At 49.0% G+C, this 23,681-nt stretch overlaps 1 protein-coding gene across 1 annotated transcript in view; it reads right to left on the reverse strand.

The window, feature by feature from the left end:
• EXTL3 (exostosin-like glycosyltransferase 3) overlaps positions 1 to 23,681 on the reverse strand; it is a 120,014-nt gene that overhangs the window by 58,633 nt on the left and 37,700 nt on the right. The window contains exon 2 of the mRNA XM_014947671.1: positions 8,582 to 8,677. The gene's annotated coding sequence lies outside the window, so the exon portion shown is untranslated. The remainder of the gene's footprint in view (positions 1 to 8,581; positions 8,678 to 23,681) is intronic.

Raw genomic sequence — 23,681 nt, forward strand, 5'->3', positions numbered from 1 at the left:
CTTTTTGTTTTTTTTTTTTTTTTTTTTTTTTTTTTTATAAAAAAAGATGTCTTCTGTTGTCACTGGGAAGCGTAAGTATTGAGTTTCACCAAAATTGAAAGCTCCTCTCATGTTCACTGGCCTTTCACCTTACCCTAATAGCTGTCTTGCCAAAATCCATAGAAGACAGAAATCTATAATTCCTAGTACACACATTTGAAAAGGGTTTCAAGAGCACAAAATTTTCACCCTTACTACGGTCTTCTAAAGCACACAGCTGCCTTCCTGACTTTGCTGCTTCTGAAAAAAAGCCACCAAACCCACAAGTCACTGGTTTTGCTGACCAGGATCGCTCAACTTAGTGAATAGTGAACATCAGCAACCTTCAAGGACACGGTCTAACACACCGGAGTGGAAATCACAACTGCTGGATGTAGTTCCCTTAAATCCTCTAAGCTTCTCTGCTGAACAGCCATTTAAGTGCTGATAAAGTCACTTTTAGATTATTTTCATAAAACTGAAGGTCAGCAAATGATTCTGTAATTAAGACTGTCGCATAATTCTCAGCCTGATACATAACTCAAGCCTGGTCTGTTCAGTGGAGTAGGAGGCAAGGGGTGTGCTGCCTATTTTGAGGTGTGACGAGCCCTGTGGGGTCACCAGGCCTTGGGGACAGATTGCTCAGAGCCATGTCTTGCAGCAGGACGTGTTTTGCAGCCTCTCCAAGCCCTGGCTACCCCTCTCCAAGCCCTGGCTACCCCTCTCCAAGCCCTGGCCACGTTTAGTGATAGAGTTGGCTTCTGTGCGTCCCTCTGCATTGGACAACTCCTCCTGCTTCACCAGCTTAGAAGATGCCTCTCATTCAGAGTGGCTTTGCAGATGAAGAGCGACCAGTTGCACCAGCCACTTCTCATCAATCCACCCCTGCATCTGAAATGCTTCTGATTCTTCCAAGTCAACACCGATCTTGGCCAAAAAAGTGTCTCTGATATAGGGAGGTCATTCTAATATCAACCAGTGGAGGGCAACCACACCCACGCACAACAGCCAGCCTCCTACTGCCTGATGGAAACGAAAAAAAGCACTTTCTTCCCATTTCCAACCATCAGAAGAGGTTAAATGCTCCATCTTTCCCATTCTGCTTTATTTATGCCTGTGACTCTTAACCAGCATCCACCAAACAGCAGATTGTATTCACCTGAAATCAGCCAAAGAAGAACCTAAATTCCTCAGTTTCCCTGGTTCTGTTCTTCTCCCCAAACATGAGAAGGACCAGCCAGGGCCACACAAGCAAAGGACACACAGCAGAAAAGCAACACGTCCCCCCTTGCATTTTAGAATATAGCCACATGGAGAAGAATGCTGGAAGACTTTCACCACCTTTTTTTTTTTCCAGATACGAGGCCTGAGCTTCCCAACTATACAGCAGGAGGAACAGATGAGCACGTGGCAGATCTTCAGCAAACAAAACTCTTACCCAGCCAAGCAATAAATGCAGGATACAAAGGAGAAGGCAGGTGAAGGCTGTATGGATCCTACACCACGCAGATAACCCGTGGTGCTTCTAACTCACAGAAGTTAGAATGCAGCAGCACATCCCCCCTCTGGACGGCTGCTGCTTTCATGCTATCGGAGACGAAAGGCTAAAGCAAGCTATTATCTTCAGAGGCTCGACAAAACAGCAAGCCAAATCAAATAACGCTTCGGCGAGAGGTAATCCAATAGTTTCAGCAGAGCGGTTGTTTGAACAGGGGCAGTGTTTTGGTACAAAGACAGGTCGAACATCAATAATTCTAAAGTCCACTGCAAGTAGATCTTAAGCAAATGGAAACCAAACCACTCCTTTTCCTTCACAGCCCCGGCAAGTTCAGACCCCCCCCTTCCACAGCCCAACCAAGCGTGTTGTTGACAGGATGAGAGAGCTGGGGGGGTTCAGCCTGAAGAAAGCTCCAGGGAGACCTTGGAGACCCTTCCAGTCCCTAAAGGGGCTCCAGGAAAGCTGGGGAGGGACTCTGGATCAGGGAGGGGAGCCACAGGACAAGGGGTGATGGCTTTAAACTGAAAGAGGGGAGATTTAGATGAGATATTGGAAAGAACTTCTTTGGTGGGAGGGTGGTGTTGAGTCACCATCCTTGGATGTGTTTAAGGGACATTTAGATGTGGTACTGAGGGATATGGTGTAGGGGAGGACTTTGTAGAGTAGGGTAGATGGTTGGACTCGATGATCCCAAGGGTCATTCCAACCTGAATGATTCTATGATTCTATGGTGAGAGCTTGGCCCAGGTTGCCCAAAGAAGCTGTGGCTGCCCCATCCCTGGAGGGGTTCAAGGGCAGGTTGGAGGGGGCTTGGAGCAACCTGGTGTGGTGGGAGGTATCCCTGTCCATGGGGGCTGGAACTGGATGATCTTTAAGATCCCTTCCAACTCTAACCATTCAGGGAGGTGTCCCTGTCCATGGGGGCTGGAACCGGATGATCTTTAAGATCCCTTCCAACTCTAACCATTCTATGATTCTACGTCCCTGCCCCAATCAAACCAGAGCACCAGCAGAGCCATCAGCTGAACCCATAACCCCCTGAGCTGGTCAGGTCAAGTTGGTGGCTGTATGTCCCTGCCCCAACCAAACCAGAGCACCAGCAGAGCCATCAGCTGAACCCATAACCCTCTGAGCTGGTCAGGTCAAGTTGGTGGCTGTATGTGCCACTGACCTAAGGACAACACATCAGTCACAGCTGGTAGTTTGGGCACTGGAAGCAAGGAAACCACTTGTGAACTGGCTATAAATAGCAAAAGGACTGGGGATATTTCCTCCCTCTCCACAGAGCTCCAGGTGGGGTCTCCCCAGAGCGGAGCAGAGGGGCAGAATCCCCCCCTGGCCCTGCTGGCCACGCTGCTGGGGATGCAGCCCAGGATGAGGGGGGCTTTCTGGGCTGCCAGCCCACATTGCCAGCTCCTGTTGAGCTTCTCACCCACCAAGTTGTGCCCATTTCTTATCCTGGTTGTGCCAGTTTCTGGCCCACAGCCAGGGATGGTGTGGGTCACTGCTAGCCAGCCAAGGCCACCACCGGTGGGTTACACCCCGGGCGAGCGAGCCCCAGTGCCCAGGAGCATCCCCCCCTTGCTCCATGGGCACCAGGATCTCAGCCCTGAGCTGTGGGTCTCGGAGCAGAGCCTGGCCTTGGCAGCCCCCAGTGGGGGAGGGATGGGGAACGCTGCCGTTCGCCAACTTCACAGCATTTAATAACAAATAAATACCCACGAACCACATGGGAAGGGTTCTTACTTCAACGCGCACAAAGGAGACATCGAAGTGACAGGGAACTTCACTTCCCACCTTTTGAGGGGGGATAATACGAACCAGCAGAGCAGAAAGAAATCCAAAACATCATTTATCAAAGCGGCAACAGATTTTTCTGTCAAAAGGAGCGATTCCGCAACAAGGAGATGCTTCTGGCAGGGGCGGATTCGTGGCAAAACAATGAAGCGGCGCGGGTGATATACGACTGCTCCCTCGCACGGGGCGCCGAAAAGCTTTCAGAAGCTTTATAAAAATTAGAGCTGCTTATGTTTAACAGCTCCGATGAGGAGGTGGGGAGGGAGAGCTTCCCCCGTGGAGCTCTCCAGAAGCAGAGATGATTGTGCTCAGTGGGAAAAGCAGCTACTCCTCCAGCACTGCCCTCCCACCCAACCCCTGGCATCGGGGGGGAGATGGGCAATTTGCAGAACTGGGTCCTTGCTTTGGTTCTTCTCGACCTTCTCCCTCCCCACGTCCTCCCCACCCTCCCTTGGACACACACACACACACGTGGATGGAAAGACCGAGGACAACACAGCCATTAGGTTATTAGAAGCCTGGCTCCCCGCTACTCTAAATGCAGGCGCATGAAGCAGCAGGATTCTGCTGGTGACATTTGGACCACAAATGAAGTCCCCAAGAGCAATAAACAATCAGGTAAAGAAATCTGGAAAGAAATTACCCAGCACACCTCATCTTCTCGGCCCCCATGAGATCCATATAAAATGTGTTAATGCATCTGATTATGATCTAAATTATGTACAGAGGCTCCTGCCAAGCACTCTGTGAAGTTTCTTTATTGTTAAGCTGAAAGCTGTTTAAGAACGGTCCAGTCATCACGTTTCAAATTAGATTTGGGGAAAAAACATTTTCCTACTTTATTGCTGGCTCAGAACGGGGGTTTGCGGGAGAAGGTCGATGTGTGGTTTCTCTCTGCTGAAGAAAGAGCAGGAGAAGTGGTGACAGAGCATAAGAAGACTCAGCCCGTTGCTCATCCTTCTCTCCCAACCTGAGCTGCGTGGATTTACTGCACACAGACCTGCCAGAAAATGACTACAGTTTTCCCTGGCTTTCTAGATGGGGATTTCTTTTTCCCAAAAAGAGGGGTATAATAAACAGCAAGGTGTTCTCAGGCACACGGAGCGGGACCAGAGGAGGCCCCGGAGATGCTGGGAGGGCTGGAGCCCCTCTGCTGGGAGGGGGGGCTGAGAGAGTTGGGGGGGGTCAGCCTGGAGAAGAGAAGGCTCCGGGGAGACCTTGGAGCCCCTGCCAGTCCCTCAAGAAGGGGGGCTCCAGGAGAGATGGAGAGGGACTCTGGATGAGGGAGGGGAGCCACAGGAGAAGAGGGAATGTTTTTAAACTAAAAAAGGGTAGATTCAGGCTAGATATAATGAAGAACTTCTTTGCTGTGAGGGTGGTGAGAGCCTGGCCCAGGTTGCCCCAAGAAGCTGTGGCTGCCCCATCCCTGGAGGGGTTCAAGGGCAGGTTGGAGGGGGCTTGGAGCAACCTGGTGTGGTGGGAGGTGTCCCTGCCCAGGGCAGGGGGTGGAACTCAATGGCCTTTAAAGCTCCCATCCAACCCAAACCATTCTGTGATTCCGTGATTCTATCACTGCCAGCAAATCACCGTGTTCCTTTGAGCCAGGTAAGAAAGCTGCTTTTCTCCCCAGTAGATTGTACCAACCTTGGCGCTTTTAAAAAAAAAAAAAACTGAGGAAAAAAAAGTAGATACAGACCTGCCAAGTGTCTATTCGAACATACAAGTTCAGGAGAGCACCCCCAGTTTCACACAGCAGCCCTGACAACCCCACTTGTAGTTAAAACCCCCCCTAACCCAAGCTGTGTTTTATATCTCCTGCTGGCACCCGGCCGAGCCCTCACTGTGCTGCTCAGCATCTCCTCCCACCGCATTGCTGGCTTCCCCAGGCCGCAGCGGAGCCAAGGTCACCTTGCTCACAAGAGCCGTTCTTTCAAAAGGTGGTTCCCCATATGTTAAAGGTCTCCCATCTATCACCTCTGCCCTTCCAAACACACAGCTCTAGCAACAACTGCATACATTTGGACTAAGCAGGGCCCTAGAGAAGATAGTTAGCATATAAAAGTGCTATATTTTGCTTTTATTTTGCTCTATATATGCATATAAATACATATATATATATATGTATGCCAGGCAACTGCCTGCACCTCCTCATATATGCATATAAATACGTATATATATATCCATGTATGCCAGGCAACTGCCTGCACCTCCTCTCCGGGTGCACAGCTCAGCTTTGCATAGAATCATAGAATGGTTTGGGTTGGAAGGGACCTCAAGGATCATCTAGTTCCAACCCCCCTGCCCTGGGCAGGGACACCTACCTCCAGACCAGGTTGCTCAAGGCCACATCCAGCCTGGCCTTGACCCCCTCCAGGGATGGGGCAGCCACAGCTTCTCTGGGCAACCTGTTCCAGTGTCTCACCACCCTCATCGTAAAAAATTTCTTCCTGAGATCTAATCTGAATCTTTTTTCTTCCAATTTAACCCCGTTTTCCCTTGTCCTATCATTACACTTCCTGGCAAAGAGTCCTTCTCCAGCTCTTCTATAGGCACCCTTCAGGTATTGAAAGGCCACTATAAGGTCTCCCTGGAGCCTTCTCTTCTCCAGGCTGAACAATCCCAGCTCCCTCTAGGGCTCTAGGGCTTTATAGGGCTTAATACATTATATTCATCACTATGGTGTCCAGCATTTTCTTTATAGGGCTTAATACTTTATATTCATCACTATGGTGTCCAGCATTTTAAGGTATCAACTCCACCCAACCCCTCCAGTATGTCCAGACGGTCATCTGAGATGCACAACAACTGTTGGACGCATTTGATATCGCTCCCCAGGATGACGTTAGAAGTTAAGCATCAGAAATCCACATTTAAGGGCAAGCCTCTTGGCTCAGTGTGTGCTGGAGCCCACGTTTCTGCAGCTCCACTTCCACCTCCAAATACCCTGAGCCAGGCAGCAAGAAAAACAAAACGCAGAGATGGAGGCAGATACTGAGCCTGAAGGTTGAACTGAGACATCCTTAGCCTATCTTTTAACATTTATTCCTGAAAACATCAACTAGGCTACAAGGCAATTATGCCAGTGACCAAAAACTTCCCACCTGTGGTGAAATTCAGCACAGACACAAAGACCCAACTGGGGAATTAGGGACGCAAAAACTCTGCCTGAGCCGGACCTTGTTATCAGCAGATCTGCAGGACATTAGGGATCAGAACCACCATTTCTAGCCACCACGGCAACGGAGCGGTTTGATCACCCCCAAAAATGCTTTAATGTAGGATCACAGGCTGGATCCCAGCCAGCCAACAGCACTGCTTTCAAAGGAAGTATTTATCTCTACGAAACACTTACTCAACAAGGTGCTTGAAAATAAAGCCTTCGCTAAACAACCAGATTTTAACCTGAAATCCTGCACGTTGGCATTCTCTTCTGCTGCAGGTAAGACCGATTCCCTTACACAGCATGCTGATTTTTTTCTCTTTTTCTCTTTTTAAGAAAAAAATAAAAAGAGACTTTTCTCTTTCAGTTTAACTTTGAGGCAAGACGGAAGACCACAGCCTGGCCTCAAAGACACGAGATCTTTTGAACTCCAAGTCAGCAGGCTCTCACAGGAGCTGAGCTCGAGGGCTGCTCTGGAATAAATCAAAAAGGATTTACTCTTTCACTTGACTAAGGCAGAAAAAAACCCACCCTTAGATCTAGAGATATGCGGTTGGGGGTGGGGAGACAGCTAACAGGTTCAAATAAAGTAAATAAATAAAAAAGCAACTTAAGAGTGCCATTATGGCTTGGTTGCCATGATCCCATAAACTAAATGCCATCCTGCATGGTTGGATTTCCTGGAGGAAATCACCAGCGCCGTTGCTGAGTCTGCTGGAAGCGGTTCAGCCCATGAATTTCGGGAGCAGATGCTCCAAACGTGACACACAAGGACACAGGGCTCCTGGAGGAATCTCTTGACAGCAAATCAAAACAGGGGCTTGAACTGGTCGTGTGTCATTAGAGACGCAGCTGTGAGCTTTTCACAGATTAGTAGAGTTCAAGGCCAAAAGGGACCTTGAGAGCACCTTGTCTGCCTCTTGCTGCTTCACAGGCCATTACGCTTCAGCCAAGTTTTCCGAAGAGCAGGAGTCAGATCTGGCAGCCAAATCCTGACTTGAATAACTCTGGCAGCTCCCAGGAATAATCCACGTGCTACTTCCACTCGAAAACTCAGGCTGCTGGAGCAGCCTCCCATAGGATGCAACTGCCTCTTGGTGCCTTTGGGTCCCTCTGCCCGAAAATGCCGCTCCCCGGCAGGGGCAGAAGCAAAGCTCCCTTCTTTTCATGGTCAAGTAAAGGAACAGTGAGCTGGGGGAAGCTGGTAAAAGTTGGGCAGCACTGGTACGGTGCCACCCATGGGGTCTTAATCAATCCCTTTGCATATTTTTGGCCGATTTAGATGAGGCTGGAGTCAGTGCTCCAACCAACTTTGCTTCAACGTTTGCCACCTTTGCTCAAGCCCAAATTCATCAGCAGTTTTGACAACAGCCTGGAGTTTGCCTGAAGGAGCTCAGCACAAGGGCACTAAATCCCATCCTCTGGCTGCGTTACAGGAGCGAGAGGAGAAGTGGGGAAGGAGGAAGGTGCTGCTGGCAGCATCTCCAGCCTCTGCAGTGAGGTGGCCCCTGCTTCCCTGCCAGCCACACACCCCCACAAGAGCTGTGCACAGACTAATCCTTCCACCGTGAACCTACCCTGGTTACAAAGCGTTTTGGGACAAGGATCTGCCCAACGAATTATGCTAAAGAAGAAAAATATTCAGATCACGTGGGCAGTTTCAGAGCCCAACTCCCTCCCTGAGCTGAGGGCGGGGATTTGGGTCCCGGGGTACCCAGACACTGAGAGCTCAGACCATCGGTGACTTCTCTTCAAACCAGAATTTAAGCTGCTGAATTCAGAATATTGTGAAATGCCACTTCTTGGCCTGCGGTTCTGCCCACTGAAGTCGGCTAAAACTTTCAGCAAATGATAGATGATTTAAAAAAACAAAAGAGCTGATGGCCAAAAATATGCAAGGGGCTTGATTAAGACCCCATGGGTGGCACCACGGGGGTTGCTGCCCAACTTTTACCAGCTTCCCCCAGCTCACCGTTACTTTAGCTTGAGCATGGAGAGAAAGGAGCTTTGCTAGAAGAGCGCAGAGATGTTTTTGGAGACCCTGCTAAAATACAGCAAGGGAAGAAGCAATCTAGTACCAGGTGTGGAGCAGAGTGATGCTGTCTTACCTTCTACACCTCGGCTCCGACCCGTCGTGCATCACACAGCGACTCCTTCACCGCTCCTCTTGCTTCTCCCGGTGCTGATCTCAAGGGTTCTTTCTCCTGTTTAATATAGAAACACAAACAAACCCACATGTAGTTAAGCAACACATTACCCAACGCCTAGAGGCATCGTGCAAGAGAGGCCTCCTATTAGCACACGGGCTGAAAACACTCCTTCCAGGCTGTCTCCAAACAGGAGAGATTCACGATGTGGTCAGCTTTAAGGCTGGAAGCTCCCATGCACTTGACAATCTGGGCTGCTGAGGGGTCTCAGAGGCTGGAGGACACTAGATGAGGCACAGGATTTGGCTCAAAGGACACCACCTTGGGTGTTTTGATACCCACAGCAATGAGGCACAACCTCAGCTCCTGCATGTTCCTTGGCAGAGGCTCCCAAAGGGAGTGCAGGACACCCATAACAAAAAGCAAACCAGCCAGAATTCCCCAAGCAAAGTTTTGAGGATCTGGACGGCTGGTCCTGAGCCACTTCCACTGTGGGAACACCAGGAAAATCAGCTCCGTGCCTGCCCTACCCCTGTTTGATGCTTTGGCTTACATGGGCAGAATGGACACCTACAGGGACAGCCAGGAAGGACATGAAAGATGCTCTTGGTTGTCCCTGTCACAACTTGATAGATTACCTTGACTCCACCAAACCTTGGCCCATCACCTGAAGCTGGGGACGAGGATACTTGGCTTTGTAAGAACCAGTACAACGTACAGCAGTGCAACTGGAGTGGTAAATGATCAGAACTCTTTACAAACGCTGCTCTCAAATCTCTCTCTCGAAACAAAACATCCTGGAAATGGGATATTTCAAACCCTTTGTAGCTAAATGGGATGAGATGGGGGTCACCAGCTCTGTGCTCCACCAGCTCAAAGCCAGCTTGCAGGCATCCTCGGCTCCCTTCACAAGAACCATTTCCACTACAACACCTGACAACTGATAGCTCTGAAGTCACACACATTTGAACATTTGCACCAGTAGCTCTGAAGTCACACACATTTGAACATTTCCCACCAAAAAAAAGATATAATAAAATCAACTACTTTGTTCTCTAAGTGCCAAGGTCAAAGGGGACCACCACAAGCCACCCAGGCTGACCTGCTGTGTGACACACCACCAGCTCCACCCGCCTCAAGCCCAGCAACTCACTATGATTTTTCATCCAGCTCTTTCCCCAGCTCAACTCCTCTCTCCAGCACCCTTCTGCTGCAAACAACTGGCTGATCTCAGCAGCTAGACATATAGGAAACCAAAATAAAATAAAATACCTTTCGCTACCCGAAGGCAAAGGCTGCAGGACCGCTGTTCAGAGGGCGATGCCTTTGCTGGAGGTGGCATTTCTTTCTGTTTCAGAACAAAAAGCCCTGAGCATCACATGCCTTCGCCCTGCTACACAGTTTTTTGGACAGCCACGGGTTTGGCAGAGTGTCCCCCCAGCCTCCCTCTTCCCACCCCTGCTCTTACTCATGCCTTCCCTACTCCCAGCCTTTCCCACAGTCCCTGCAGGGAGCCCGTGCTGGGCACCAGTGAGGAGACTGGCAGCTGCTCATAAAGGCTGCCTCTCCATCCTTCTCACTTCGGGCAGCAAAATGCTTCCCAAGTGCCTACATCTCCGGGCTGTGAAGAAGGAAGCGTCTCGTGAAGGCGGCTCTTCTCCCTCTTGGCAGGCTGCAGGACGTGGCACGTTTCCATCAGCACAAGGCTACAAGATGTTTGCAGAGAGGAGGATGAACAGCCCTGACCCCCCTCTACACCCTCGCTCCTCCCTGCATTGCAAAGCTCTTTCCAGAGTTCTCCAGAAATCCTGAGGGAAGATGTTACTCAACCCGCCGCAGCTGAGGATTTCATTTCATTTCATTTCAACATGCCCCACAAAACACACACTGGGGTGAACCCAGCATCTGTGCACAGCCCTCCCTGCCCCTCCGAGGTCTGGGAATGTTTTATCCATCACAAGCTTTGAAATGTATATTGTTTACAAAATAAAAATCCATATTGGTTAAACTATTGTGGGTTTTTTTCTTTTTTTTTTCCCAAAGTCACAAATTATTCTGGGCGCCTGAAACTCGAGGCAAAGGATCCAAGGAATCAGAGCACCTGGAAATCTTAGAATCATCAAATGGTTTGGGTGGGAAGGGACCTTAAAGACCATCCAGTTCCACCCCCTGCCCTGGGCAGGGACACCTCCCACCAGACCAGGTTGCTCCAAGCCCCCTCCAGCCTGGGCTGCCCAAATTCCCATCAGCCAAACGACCCACTCTCCCGAGAGCTTAGGTTCTTTTAAAAGTGTAATTCTAATATAAGCTCCGAAAAACATTAGGGTGCTCATGGGATAAACATTACTTTACGATAAAAGCAAAGCCCCTTCTCTAATAAACACTGTACAGCTTATAGAATGTAAAAATTACAGCGCATATTAATGACAGTGATCAGAATATTACATTAACAGCAGTAACAGTGCACCAGCACACCCTCACCTGAAAAGAAAGGCAGTTTCTCTCTCCTCCCCATCCGAGAAGCGGTGGCAAGTAGCCGTTATGACTTCATTTTATTTTTTTATTAGTTTTTACAAGCTAGCTATGCTAAAAGGTTGCACCAGCAATCTAAACTGCAGCTGTCAGCAGAAGTGAAGGACATCGCGGGATACATTTTATTCCAACTCTTTTATTGCTCGGCTCCTCGGAGTGATTCAAGCAGCTTAAGGATTTTAGAGGTACCGTCACAACAGGAGCTGCCCTTAAGCAAGCTACCACTTAAGAAATACAAAATAAAACCCAAAAACACAGCCTCTGAAGAACTGGTTGGACCAGCAAAAGCTGTTCAAGAGTCATCGCTACCAAGTCGTTCCCTCACGGGGAGGTGGACTTTCCACGATGCCATCCTCGCTTGACAGAAGGGGAGGTGGCTCCATCATGGGTGGTAAATCCTGATTTTTGCTGCTCTGCCAAAACACACAGAGGGGCTTCGTGACTGTCCCTGTCACCAGTGGGAGCCAGCAGTGCTCTGGCACACGTCTGCTGTGCCATGGCACGGCGGGTGACGCGCTGCTTCACGTCCTTCAGGCTACCATCGGTGGTGGCAGCATGCGATGGGACTCTCCATGGGATGGAGCAGAGTCTGGAGGGACTGTTGGCACGCACTGTCATTAGGCATTGAAGGAGACCTTGGGCTAATTTGCTTCTAAACAAGTCTCTCCTTTACCACCATCCCTACCCACAAAAATTAGCTCTTCTGTTAACATCTGCTGTGATTGAAACGTGGCTGCTGGCACGCGTGAGGGACCTGGCAGGGGTCCTCCAGACCTGGTCCCAGGAGATGGAGAGGAAACACCAGATATCCCCCTGCGGTGCCAGCCCCTGACGGGGACAAGCAGAGGACTGGAGAGCAACGTGGCTGGCACAGACCCAACCCAGGAAAGCCTCAAACAGCGCTGGCAGAAGGAGAAATGTTTGGAAGATTCCCGAGACAGCAGGCGTCTGCTTGCTGTCCAAGCACCACCCCGGGGTTCTGCTGGACTCTTCTCTATGGACCATCAAAAAGCCATTTCGTTTCCATCAGCTGCTCCCCTGAGCTGGAGGACCAACCCAACCGCTTCTCCCTACCAGACCAAGGGAAGAGATGCTGGTCTTCACCCTCATCCAGCTGCCCCTGAGCACCGTGGGGCTGGAGGGCAGAGAACACCCCACTGCTGGGACATCCGCTGGCTGCTCGCCCGGCAGAGGACTCACTTCCAGATCTGATTATAAAAACTAACCCGGAAAAAGGGAGGGGGACGTTATTTTGGGGGAGGGCAGAACAAACTGGGTCATTCTTGGCCAAAGCAGTGTGTTATGTTGGCCACCAGACAAGCTGTATGATTGAATCCAAGTCCTGCTTCCCCACTGCTCCGTGGGATGCTGACCTTTCCTGAGATCCCTAAGTGGTCCCACACCCCAGCAAGCCATGGAACACATCTGGACCACCTTACCCCACCTCTTGGGGTCCGAGGTGCTGCTCCCAGGCTGACAAACCTCACAGAACGCTATGGGGTTGGAAGGGACCTCTGGAGATCATCTAGTCCAACCCCCTCTGCTGGAAGGGTTTGTGCTCTCATCTGCAACTTGGTTCCTCATCCAACAGAAGGTAAAACCCAGCTGAACCCAGGTCACCCCACGCTCGGGGCAGAGGCAGAGGCAGCCTGGCCACCCGCAGATCTTGGTTACACCACCAAGTTGTGGCAAGAGCCCAACCTAACATCGCCCGAGGAATAAGTCAGCGTTACCTGGTGCCTCAAAAGTGCTTCTATGACAAAGGTGAGGTTTCTGCAGGAACCAAGGCTTTAAAGATAATTTGTTTGACCTGTGCAGACAGAAGCCTTTGAAGAGTATTAACAGCCCCAAGTAATGCCTGCACCCACAGCCTCAGCAGCTCCACTGCTGTCACCTGGGATGAAACCGTCAAACACCGCGATCCCCAGATGAGATGACAGAATGACAGAATGGTTTCAGTGGAAAGGGACCTTCAAAGGCCATCTAGTCCAACCCCCGGCCACAAGCAGGGACATCTTCAACTAGATCAGGTTGCTCCAAGCCCCATCCAACCTGATCTGGAATGTTTCCAGGGATGGGGCATTCACCACCTCTCTGGGCAACCCAGGCAAGGGTCTCACCACCCTCAGTGTAAAAAATACCTTATGTCCAACCTAACCCTACCTGCTTTCAGTTTAAAGCCACTGTCCCTTGTCCTGTCACTACAGGCCTTGTTAAAGAGTCCTTCTCTTTCTTATAAGCCACCTTTTAAGTACCAAAAGGCAGCAGCAAGGTCTCCCCTTTCTCTGCCCACTTGCTGTGGGTCCCTCCACGTCCCTCATGTGGACACGGTGCTTGAGAGCTCCACGTTTGCCAGAGCAAGAGGTAAGGACCCCCCCGTGTCAGGTAACCATGCCTTAAAGTCTGTGAAGAGAAGCAAGACTGACTTTGCAACGTGTGATCTTTTAAGCAGAGGGATGGCTCTTGTAGCTGGACTTGGAGGTTTTTAAGTTTGGCAGCTTTTTTTTTTTCTTTTTTAATGTATTGAAAAGAAGTTTTTCAGGTCACCTTTGATGCAAAGAGTCACCTCAAAGGAGGCAGCTGTCAGATGGTCTCTCAGCAAGGGAGTAGCTGTTCCCTGGGCACGGACTCAGAGCCTTGTGAACTCCCTGTGCCATCTGCATATTCCGTGTTTGTACTTCCAAGCCCCACGGACACCCCTTTGATGTGCTACCGTTCGGTGAGCTGGAGCTCCCAAAGGTCTCTGGAGATCACAGGAATCCGCGGAGCACGATGCGGGGAGCGGGTAAGGCCCCCTCCACCCTTTGAAACAGAAGTTTGTTGTTGCTGACTTTTCTGAAGAACATTCAAATGGCGTTTTTTTTTTTCCCCCACGTCGCCCCTGTCTTTTTCATCCTCAGTTCTTTGGCACAGACGGAGCAGAACGACGCACACGCTGCCGAGCCAAGGTGGACCCACATCTGCTGCTCACCCCATCATCAACCTCTAAACGTGCACCTCGCTGCTACCAGCCATGGGGGAAAAGCAGGTGATAGATCTCTGCTGCAGAAAGCCCCAACGAGCAGAAGATGACTTGGACAAGTAAAAAGGAAACTTTGCCCTGAGCAACCACGGTGAACCACCGAGCGTAGCACCAAGCGCTGGAGATGGAAAGACCTGTGTGATTCCAACAAGAGCAACGTCAGGAAGGTCCCAGGGAGAACATCTTTGGGATGCAGGGCTGGAGGAAGGCAGAGCAGGGCAGGAGAGCAGCGATGGAGAGATGCCCAGGAGGATTCCTCTGCTTTCTGAGGAATCCAGCCCTGCTCATAAACACACCATCTCCTCCCGGCCTCTCCAGCTCGCTGCTCCAACGTAAACAAGTAAGGTCTACATCCTCCTGGAAATTAAAACCAGCATCTCGGATATGGACACAGCCGGGCTCTCCTTCTCCCCTGCAGGGAACAGGGATGGAGAATTTGTGGCCCCAGGCAGCCTGGAGCAATCCATGGTAACGGGGGCTGGGGAAGGGCAAGAGTGAAATGCACGGCACTAAACAGCATCTTGGGATATTTAACTGTCTCAGTTTTCTTTTCTGACCTCCTCCCTTCACTATCCGGATAAACTTGTCCATTTTCTTTTGCTCAAACTCACAGTGTCCACTGAAAAGCTTTTCCCTTTACCCCTCGGTCACAAAAACATCATCACCTGCTTTCATCTCACCTTTTCCTGACAATTACGTCCATTTGCTTCCCTATTTTCTCTTCTTTCAAGGCTCTTATCCAGCCTGGTTTTTTTATTTCCCTCATCTGCCTGTACCATCATTATTTTTCACATTGTCAGGCATATTATCGCATACGTAAAGTTTGTTCTCAATGCAGTTATTTAAACTCATTCTCCTGCACTAAAGCAGACAAATACTGCAGCCCAATACAGAAATACACCCGTGGAAATCATTCCAGGCACACAATGCTCTAACCCAGTCTGAGCAGAAGGCCAAGGCCATCAAGACTCTGCTCTGCCCTGGTGAGGCCACATCTGGAGCACTGGGTCCAGTTCTGGGCTCCCCAGTTCAAGGACAGGGAACTGCTAGAGAGAGTCCAGTGGAGGCTATGAAGATGATCAAGAGACTGGAGCATCTCTGCTGAGGAAAGGCTGAGGGACCTGGGGCTGTTCAGCTGGAGAAGAGCAGACTGAGAGGGGACCTCATCGATGCTGAGCAAGAGCTAAAGGGTGGGTGGCAAGAGGATGGGGCCAGACTCTTCTCGGTGGTGCTCAGGGACAGGACAAGGGGCAATGGGCACAAACTGGAACATGGGAATTTCCATCACAACATGAGGAGGAACTTCTTCACTTTGAGGGTGGCAGAGCCCTGGAAGAGGCTGCCCAGAGAGGTGGTGGAGTCTCCTCCTCTGGAGACATTCAAACCCTTCTGGGACAGGTCCTGTGGGACCTGCTCTGGGTGACCCTGCTCTGGCAGGGGGATGGAGGAGATGATCTCCTGAGGTCCCTTCCAATCCCTGCCAGTCTGTGATGCTGAAGACGTGGCTCAATGCGAACCCAGGTCTACAGCCTTGGTGGGCCATCCATCCCCAGGAAAGGCCCAGGAGGCTGCAATGGCTCCGCTGTGCTCACACATGCTGCCATCTCTCCCAGGGTCTCTCTCCACCAAAGCTGTGGAGCTGAGCACGGTTGGGATGGAGACATCACACGAGGTCAAGGCAGAAGGCATTTCTGGCAGCCCCATACCTGCCGTACCAGCTGCCATTCAGGAGATGCCAAAGTCCAGCAGACGTTTGGACAACGCACAACATTAAACAGAGCTCTGATATTTCAAAGCAGTAAGTTTTCCAGGCTGAGGCAGGCAACGTGTCACATAAAACTGGCAACGGAACCATCTGGGTCCATTAACTGCACTTGCTCTGTAGCATTTGCTGTTGGAATTGTTCATGCCTCGTTTGAGCACAGAGGCTTCCCAGCATATTAATACTCTGGAAAAGGACAAGTAAAACAGAACTAGAAATGAAGGACTGTTTGGGGTTCTTGTTGTTATACTGGGGTTAGAGAACAAACTGCACTGGGATAAGGCAGGAGGGGTCTATGGGGGATGAGAAAAGCACAGAAGAAAACCCTGGAGAGCCCCTATCTCATTGCCACTTTAGCAAACAGAATCACAAAAATGGGGAAATTAAAATTGTTTTTTGTAGAGCAGACAGTCAAAAATATCATGATCCCACTGCAAGAAAGGCAGAGAGCCCCTATCTCGTTGCCACTTTAGCAAACAGAACCACACAAATGGTGAAATTAAAATTGTTTTTGTAGAGCAGAAAGACAAAAATATCATGATCCCACTGCAAGAAAGGAACTTTAAAAGGCTTGTGAAGAAATAGGGGTAAACTTTCAGTTTCTTCTGCAAATGCGAACAAAACCAATTGAGTTCCCAGAAACAAACTGGGAAATTATTCCCCCCTCCCCACAAGAGTCAAGTCCCACCCTGGTAGCAAAGGATTCATTTCTACCACCTTCTCCTTACCCTTTACCTTCAAAGACCATGCCAGTCTGGGTTCAGACTCGCAATGGAAAGTCAAGCAGGTCAGAGATGCCCCAAAAGCTGCTGCTGAGTCACCAGAAGGGAAAGGGATTTAAGTTAATAATTTACTTTACAGCTGACTAGGAGCTTGCCAACACACAGCCAGGGTGCAGCTCACGCAGGAGATGCTCAACTGAAGGGTCTGTGTGTCCTCAACCACCCACTCCAGAAGCCACAATTTCCCTTTCAAGTCCCTTTGCAGGAGACACAACCCTTGACCGTGTGCCCTTAGATGACCAAGAGACCATCTAAATCCCAAAGAAACAAAGATCCCCTTTTAAAATCCCTAAATTCCCTCAGCAAGCTCAAGTCTGCCAGTCGAGCCGATACGATGATGCACAGAGAGGGCTTTGCATAAGAAGAGGAATGCCCAAGGATGTTCAACACAGAAATGAAGGTGGATAAAGAAAATAGGACATTTACTCCGGCACTTACTCCTACCATTTACCAACAAGGAGCAACGAGTCAAGAGACAGCATTAGAACTTACTTTTGGGGATGGAGAGGGGGAAATAAATAACCAGTTGGGGGACAAAAAGAATTACCAGCTGGAGGGATGCTCAGCAGGGGCAAATTGGCTGCTTCAAAGACAAGCAAGAGGCACCTCAGTGTCTGTCTCAGCATAGAAGTCCTTCCCTCCTCCACAGGCAGATAAAACACACAGAAGTAGCAACAATTCCAGAAAATTGTCCTCAGCTTCCAGCCCACTGCAGAAATTCATTCAAAAGGAAGTGGTCCAAGCAAGAACTTGTAGCATTTTACTGTACAAACCCACCCTGTTTCATGAAAACATTCACAGCAAAACTGGAGCTATGGGATGTTGCCTTCAAGAAAGGGCATGGAAACTCCCTTTGCTCTACACCACCAAACTGGTGTCACTGCACAGAGCTGTGCTGGCACGAGGTGGTCAGAAACCACCTCCTGAACTGGTCTCAATTTTGTGACACAGAACACACACCACAGAATAGTTTGTGACCATGCACGAGCAGAAAAGCCTCACCTTCTCTGTATCCCACCACTTCCATACGTAAACTGGTTATGCATCTCCCAGTGAACACAGTTACCTGCTTTTAACTAATGTACAACTTCCAAAGACACATCAAGGTTTGATCCAAAGAGAGAGAGAATTCATCCCTTCCTGGAAATTTGCTCTGGTGACTAATCCCAGCCGTGCCCACCTTCTAACATCCCCTTCCACACAGCTGGAACTTCTCCCGCTCCCCTCCGGAGGCATCCAGCTCCCTCTCCCCAAGAGGCAGTCCATGTTCCAGCCTCTCTCTTGACCTGACACACACAGTGGGAGATTTTAAAAGTTCAAGCCTAGATATTTTTCTCCCCTCTCCAAATACTGCCCCTGCTGCGTGTTTGCTCCCTTTTCCCATGTCTATTTTAAAATACGGATGTCGGAGCTAATAAGCTATTCCACCAGTATTTTCATAAATGCTGTTTTTGGAAGTAAAAACATCCTTTTTTTTTCCCCATTTCCCCATTCACACGGCCACAGATGGCATTAAACACTTCTTAATACGCTACCAGCCTGAGAATTCAAGTAGATTTGGGCTGCTGAGGACAACCCCCTTTCTCCAGGGCAGAGCCCTCTTCCCCAGGCACGGCCCACGCTGCTGGCTCCTCCGCAGGCTATTTGGACATGGGTCATTTCACATAGGATCTGTGGGACTGCAGTTTACAAGTCAACTGGACTTCTCCAAGTCATTTATCATATTCTCACACTGATTCATTACTCCCATCAGTTTTACGAAGCCCGCAGATTTTCTCGGCAGCGACTCCGCACTTGATGGAAATCACAAGAAAATGCAAGGACGCAGCTATTCCCAAGAACTCCCATGATCACATTTACAGCTCTACAGCTTTATCACAGCCTTTAAGCGGCTTTTATTTCCTACACCAATGGAAAAAAAAAAGAGAAGAGGAGACATGGGCTTACGCTATCTTCATGACAGCTTTGACGCCGTCTAGTCCCACAAAAGTGAATTTGTTCAGAGCAGCGTTTTACCCCGAGCTCACATGGAGCTCACTCTTACCCATAAGCAGAAGATACCACACTCAGTTTCTTTACACTGTCTTTCCTCTGCCCAGAGAAGCTGTGGCTGCCCCATCCCTGGAGGGGTTCAAGGGCAGGTTACGGCTTTTATTTCCTACACCGATGGAAAAAAAAAAAAGAGAAGAGGAGACACGGGTTTATGCTATCTTCATGACAGCTTTGACGCTGTCTAGTCACACAAAAGTGAATTTGTTCAGAGCAGCGTTTTACCCCGAGCTCACGTGGAGCTCACTCTTACCCGTAATATCAAACCAAAATAACTTGAAAAACTGACATATCTAAGTATTTACCCAGAAGTTAAGAGAAATACATCCTTCAATGACTCACACTTCTCACATCATTACTCCTGCAGACCTCCGTCACCACAACAACCATGGTCAGTGCTATGTAAATTTAACATGCACAAAAGCTTAATTAGAAGGTCCTGAAAGTCCAGAGGCCCTTCGGGCAGCTTTGATTCCAGCTAACCAGAGTGTTTAAACCTGCTTATTTACTATCTATCAAACCAAAGTAACTTGAAAAACTGACGTATCTAAGTATTTACCCAGAAATTAAGAGAAATACATCCTTCAATGACTCACACTTCTCTCCTCCCATCATTACTCCTGCAGACCTCCATCACCACAACAACCATGGTCGGTGCTACCAGCAACAATGCTTGATTCTGTAAATTTAACATGCACAAAAGCTTAATTAGAAGGTCCTGAAAGTCCAGAGGCCCTTCGGGCAGCTTTGATTCCAGCTAACCAGAGTGTTGCATTTGGAGGTAGGCTCCATCTTTAAGTCAAGCAGGTTGTCTGCTGGTTTGTTTCGTTACAGAAGAATCTCTTGTGCAGTCACCAATTCCTGCTGGGCAAATTGAGCAGAGATGAGATGTCTGTTCTTCTCAAGCATCCGGTGATTAAAACTTCTCTCCATGAAGAAGAGAGGCACAAAATACTCTGTAATTCTATATTTCATATAACATTATGTTTCTTTTCCCTGTAGGTCACCACCACATCCACAAAAAGGAAGGGTCATTATCCTCAGTGTCCTTCACAATGCCTGGGGCATTAGCCAACAGCCAACGCACCACCTCAAGCTGCAGAAGAACAGAGAAGCCACAGGGTCCTTTTTCTGCAAACTCCAGAGTATGTTGAAGAAAAAGGCACAATGTATCAAATGGAACGTGTCAAGTCTGATCCACAAAGTCCCTTGGGGTGTCTTCTGCTCCCTTGGATCTCCAGTTCTACAGGGTCACAAGGATTTGCCCATCTGCTTCCTGTAGGATGGAGGAGGGTACTGTCCTCCCATCATTACTCCTGCAGACCTCCATCACCACAACAACCATGGTCGGTGCTACCAGCAACAATGCTTGATTCTGTAAATTTAACATGCACAAAAGCTTAATTAGAAGGTCCTGAAACTCCAGAGGAGAGGCCCTTTGGGCAGCTTTGATTCCAGCTAACCAGAGTGTTGCATTTGGAGGTAGGCTCCATCTTTAAGTCAAGCAGGTTGTCTGCTGGTTTGTTTCGTTACAGAAGAATCTCTTGTGCAGTCACCAATTCCTGCTGGGCAAATTGAGCAGAGATGAGATGTCTGTTCATCTCAAGCATCCGCTGATTAAAACTTCTCTCCATGAAGAAAGGAGGCACAAAATACACTGTAATTCTATATTTCATATAACATTATGTTTCTTTTCCCTGCAGGTCACCACCACATCCACAAAAAGGAAGGGTCATTATCTTCAGTGTCCTTCACAATGCCTGGGGCGTTGGCCAACAGCCAACGCACCACCTCAAGCTGCAGAAGCCACAGGGTCCCTTTTCTGCTTTTCTCCTTTTCTTCAGAGTACGTTGAAGAAAAAGGCACGATGTATCAAATGGAACTCGTCAAACCTGATCCAAGATGTCCCTTGGGGTGTTTTCTGCTCCCTTGGATCTCCAGTTCTACAGGGTCACAAGGATTTGCCCATCTGCTTCCTGTAGGATGGAGGAGGGTACTGGAGCATCTAAGTCCCACACTCTATGTCTCACTGATGCTCTGCCCAATGCTTGAGGGTGTGAAACACTGCCCTTTGCCCACTGCCAGCCTAGTTTCTCAGGGAAGTAAGATTTGTTCAACTGTGTTTTCTTCTGAAGCAGTTTCAACCCAAATCTGGCCCAGGATGAAGCTCTGAAGACGTTAAGGTTGTCCCTCCAGAAGGACATGAGCCTCAGAAGCAGGGACAGACTAGGACCAGCAGCTTCTACTACTGTGGAGATGCCTCAAACCCCAAAATATCCACATATAGATATATTATGTTTCTTTTCCCTGTAGGTCACCACCACATCCACAAAAAGGAAGGGTCATTATCCTCAGTGTCCTTCACAATGCCTGGGGCATTAGCCAACAGCCAACGCACCACCTCAAGCTGCAGAAGAACAGAGAAGCCACAGGGTCCTTTTTCTGCAAACTCCAGAGTATGTTGAAGAAAAAGGCACAATGTATCAAATGGAACGTGTCAAGTCTGATCCACAAAGTCCCTTGGGGTGTCTTCTGCTCCCTTGGATCTCCAGTTCTACAGGCCACAGGGTCCCTTTTCTGCTTTTCTCCTTTTCTTCAGAGTACGTTGAAGAAAAAGGCACGATGTATCAAATGGAACTCGTCAAACCTGATCCAAGATGTCCCTTGGGGTGTTTTCTGCTCCCTTGGATCTCCAGTTCTACAGGGTCACAAGGATTTGCCCATCTGCTTCCTGTAGGATGGAGGAGGGTACTGGAGCATCTAAGTCCCACACTCTATGTCTCACTGATGCTCTGCCCAATGCTTGAGGGTGTGAAACACTGCCCTTTGCCCACTGCCAGCCTAGTTTCTCAGGGAAGTAAGATTTGTTCAACTGTGTTTTCTTCTGAAGCAGTTTCAACCCAAATCTGGCCCAGGATGAAGCTCTGAAGACGTTAAGGTTGTCCCTCCAGAAGGACATGAGCCTCAGAAGCAGGGACAGACTAGGACCAGCAGCTTCTACTACTGTGGGGATGCCTCAACCCCCAAAATATCCACATATAGATAGATTTTATTGTCTTTACCAATGTACATCTATGCACACAAACATATTTTCATACAGGCACACACAGAGAGGACAGGTCCCATGGGATCCCAGTAACTCTGCAAAACTGGATCTAGGGTCTTCAAAACCACAGACTGCTCTGAGAACAGCATTTATGAAGAGACTGTTTCCAGCAGCTTCCCCAAAATCCCACACTCTGCGGCAACAGCCCGGAGAGGATCCAACTCGAGGGCGGGATTCAGCAAAGCTTGAGCAACACAGCTTTTCTCCATCCTCCTCCTCCTCCCGTTCCCTGTCCCCGTTCCCTCCCCCCATGTTTCCAAATTGGCCCAACTTTGGTGGATTTTCATAAGAACTGTAAAAGAAACATCTGCCAAACATCAAATCAGTGCTCCCGAGTGTAGGGCAATGGTGACTTGAAATGGCCACTGTGCCTTTATTTTTATTTTAATTGTAAGAAAGTGTGGATTTTCTCAGTCTCATCCTCCAAAACAGCTGAATGGTTTTCCCTAGAGTGACAAAAAAAAGCACATTTCCCAGCAGACAATCAGCTGGAAAGTTCTAGTTGAAATAAAGCTTGACCAAAAGAAACCAAAAATAGGATTTTTAAACACAGACAATCTGGAAAACTTTTAATAAATGGGCGTTAGCCCCAGCCCCAGCTGCACTGAAAAGTGAAAGCCTGGTCAAAAAAAGCACAACCCCTCTATCGGTGGGGTTTTGATCTCTGCTCAAAATATAATAACCACACCTGAAGTGACATGTACTCCAAGTAGTTTTGTGAGGAGCATCTTAGGAATGTCACCGTCCATCCCTCCCACACAAAAAGCCACCTCAATCCCCTCTCAGGGCTCCTCACCCACCTCTCCCAGCTGTTCCGTGTCTCTGCATTATCCCATTTAGGTCGCATGTTCCTTTGGAAAAATATTAACACTTTCTTCATCCATGAAAGTTCCTCAGCACGGCAATGCTGCTTCGCAAACAAACTCATCAATTTCAGCCCTGAAGGTACCGGTTTTACATGGGCATCTTACCAAGTGCATTTTAAGCAAAATTCTCTTTAAATGTCCTTCTGCTCACGCACGGGCCACCAGCGGGATTCCTGAGTGGGCACAAGATGAATGCATGTTGCAACACACCATTAACATTTCCATAATCAGGATTTCACGTTACTCAAAAGCAATCTGGGGGTGGTTTGGTGGTTGGTCAGGACTTAATCTTTTGTGTTTTTTTTTTTTATTATTTATTTTTTAAAGTCTCCACCAATCCCTGAAGCGAGCACTGCTTGGGACGAAGGAGAAGGTGGGTCAGTCACAGCCATTGCAGGTCCAACATTGCCAGACTCTTTTCTGCTTTGCACGATCCCTTACCTAACTCTGCTTCTCCACATCCAAGCTGCAAAAAAATCCCACATTGCCAACAATTAGATGGCATCACAGCCAAGCCCACCAAGAATAATGAGGGACCAGCAGCAAAGGAGATCTTTGCAGGATGCTGATATGATCTGACACTGTCGGTCTTTTCAGCTCATTACTTTTGGCAGCAGGGGCTCCCCGTGAGGTCCCAATGAAGAAGGAATGACTTAATCAAGGGACCCTCCCCGGGGCTGAGGGAGTCGCACAGGCACTGTCAGGCTGGGGAATAAGAGCATCAAATCAAAGCCTGGGGAATCAGTGTCACCCTATGGAAAACTGATGGTACTGGCTGGTAAATTCCCATGCTCTTAAGTGATGCCTTAACTCCACAAACTCAATTGTGCTGAGCGGGGCTGAAGATGTAATGAACCACCAAAAAGCCAAAAATCAGGGAGCTGGTTTCCAGAATTCCATAGAAAACCCATCAACGCATGTGGATAGTGCCACGCTGCTGCC

The sequence above is a fragment of the Calidris pugnax genome, unplaced genomic scaffold (genome assembly GCF_001431845.1).
Source record: "Calidris pugnax isolate Ruff unplaced genomic scaffold, ASM143184v1 scaffold154, whole genome shotgun sequence".
NCBI lineage: Eukaryota > Metazoa > Chordata > Aves > Charadriiformes > Scolopacidae > Calidris > Calidris pugnax.